This window comes from Macrobrachium rosenbergii, chromosome 4 (assembly GCF_040412425.1).
Source record: "Macrobrachium rosenbergii isolate ZJJX-2024 chromosome 4, ASM4041242v1, whole genome shotgun sequence".
NCBI classification, from domain to species: Eukaryota; Metazoa; Arthropoda; class Malacostraca; order Decapoda; family Palaemonidae; genus Macrobrachium; species Macrobrachium rosenbergii.
The window spans coordinates 13,140,001-13,142,500 of record NC_089744.1 but is presented as its reverse complement, the minus strand read 5'-3'; positions in this window follow the sequence as shown (position 1 = coordinate 13,142,500).

Sequence of the window (2,500 nt, the reverse complement as noted above, 5' to 3'; positions counted from 1 at the left end):
ACAAGTTTCCGTTCGATGAAAAGTCAAGTTGTAATTCTGTCATTAATAAAATGTGCTTAAAGAGCTATCTGTTTCAATCCAGTTGTTTTGGCCAATTAAGATAAACTTTAGTAATATGCGCCAGTTACAATATAAAAAGCTTTTTTCACAGAACCAAATACACTGTTCTATTAATTTCGCTTATATTTCATAGAATGACGCTTGCATATGAAATTTTAAACAATCACTGTGTATGTGAACGGATGGAAACTTCGATGCTTGAAGTTAATGTTAAAGTAAGCGATTTTTTAAAAATACTAATATTGACTTTTGTATCAAAGGGTGTATTTTGACATTTTCACATGGATTCGAATTGAGAAAGCAACGAAAAAGGGTAAGATTGATACGAAAAGGTTTAGAAATAAAACGAGTAAAAAATGCTCTGAAGCGTCCTCGGAGCAATCGAGTTTTTTGTACAACATGTAATGCCGTATGAAACTCTCAGCCACGGCCCATGTAACTCTCAGCCGCGGCCCATGAAACTTTCGGACACTGTCCGTTGGTGGCCTGTGTTGTTGGCACCTATAGCGGTGCCAGACCCAAGATCATGGCTAACTTTAAACTTAGATAAAATAAAAACTACTAAGGCTAGAGGGCTGCAATTTGGTATGTTTGATGATTTGAGGGTGGATGATCAACACACCAATTTGCAGCACTCTATCCTCAGTAGTTCTTAAGATCTGAGGGCGGACAGAAAAAGCGCGGACGGACAGACAAAGCCATCTCAATAGTTTTCTTTTACAGAAAACTAAAAAGCTGGAAACTTAAGAAAAGGGCAAACAGTGACAGATGTTCCATATCATAGCATCCCTTACAGCGACACATTCTTTGATCTTACAATAGAAATAATTGTAATTTTCTATCACACGTCTTTAATATGCTTTGAAGTAAAAGAATAATCAATAGGTCTGTAAGTTAAATATCCTGAATCTTGGAACCCCTTGTAAAACGTAACATGCGGATAAGAGACCATAAAAGATATGGAAAACGTTTCTCATCAGAGAATTGACACAGTATGCATGAAATGAGTAAATGATTGAAATCTGAAATCGTTTCAGTATGCAAGGTCCTCCTAACTGTAGCAGTTTTCCTGTATCCTGATATCAGGTTTTAAATTGAGAACTCCTCTCGGCTTTGCTGGAACTCTCAGGAATAAAAGATACCTCAATATAACATGCAAAGTCAGAAATACAGACGAGCACAGAGAGAGAGAGAGAGAGAGAGAGAGAGAGAGAGAGAGAGAGAGAGAGAGAGAGAGAGAGAGAGAGAGAACGCACAGTCCTGTCTAAGCATTCTCCAGTATCCAGCAAAACTATGGTAGGTTATCAGATCCTTGGATCTGCTAAAGTATGATTTTTATTGCAGAAGTTATTCTTTCAGACCAATGGGTCGAGAGATTATTTACTACTTTCCCCCGGTAAAATTCTGTATTACATGAAACCTTTTGGAAGAGAAGGGAATTTCGCAAATAAAACGAGGAAACAGAACGGGGGATTAAAAGCAGAGTTTTATATTTCACATTTTACTTCCTTTTCTTTCTTATAACTCGAATATGCATCATTTAACGAAATCGTAAATTTAGAGGATAATCACTTTTATCTCTGTCGTATGAATCATATTTTCAGGTAAAAAGGGAATATATACTTTTTTCCATATATCTGAGTTAATTGTGAAAATTCTATTTTTGATATTAATAAAAATCCGGTCACTGATAACTCGTAAGAAAAATGTCTGGGATGTACTACAAAGACATTTTTTTTCTACATCATCAATGTCAATGTTTGCCAGACAGATGGAACACATGGACAATCTCCCTTTATACATACCAAGTTTGACTGATAAATTTTGAACCCAGCTGTATATCCAGATCACCAGGTTAGACAGCTGGCAATCTATAGTTTTAACGACTTTGCCACTAAAAGACTAATAGTAGAAAAACAATACGCAAGGAGTGTAGTATCCACCCAATGTAATTACATAGCTGTGGTGATTACATTATTATTCATTATAGCTACTAAAACTGGCATCACAACATCTATGTTATTGACGCCGTAATAAATAAAATAAGAAACTTAAAATAAATAAATAAATTACTTTAAAAGTAGTTTCATATGACAAATATCTAATATATATATATATATATATATATATATATATATATATATATATATATATATATATATATATATACATGTGTGTGTCTGTGTGTGTACTGTATAATCATGACCAGTAGTTGTCATATATGGCAGCCAAAAGTAAAACTAAAAAGCTTTCGGAATATACTTCTAAAGCAATACACGTCCCTTACTGACCTTACACCAATTAATCTCTTAGACTATTCACTGATGCAATGTGGAAAACCCTGTATGGCTCTTGGTTACAAATAATTCTGACACATTTCTCCCGTCAGCATGTGCTTGTGAGAGGAGAATGCCGCTTCCTTGTCTGTGATGTCATGCCA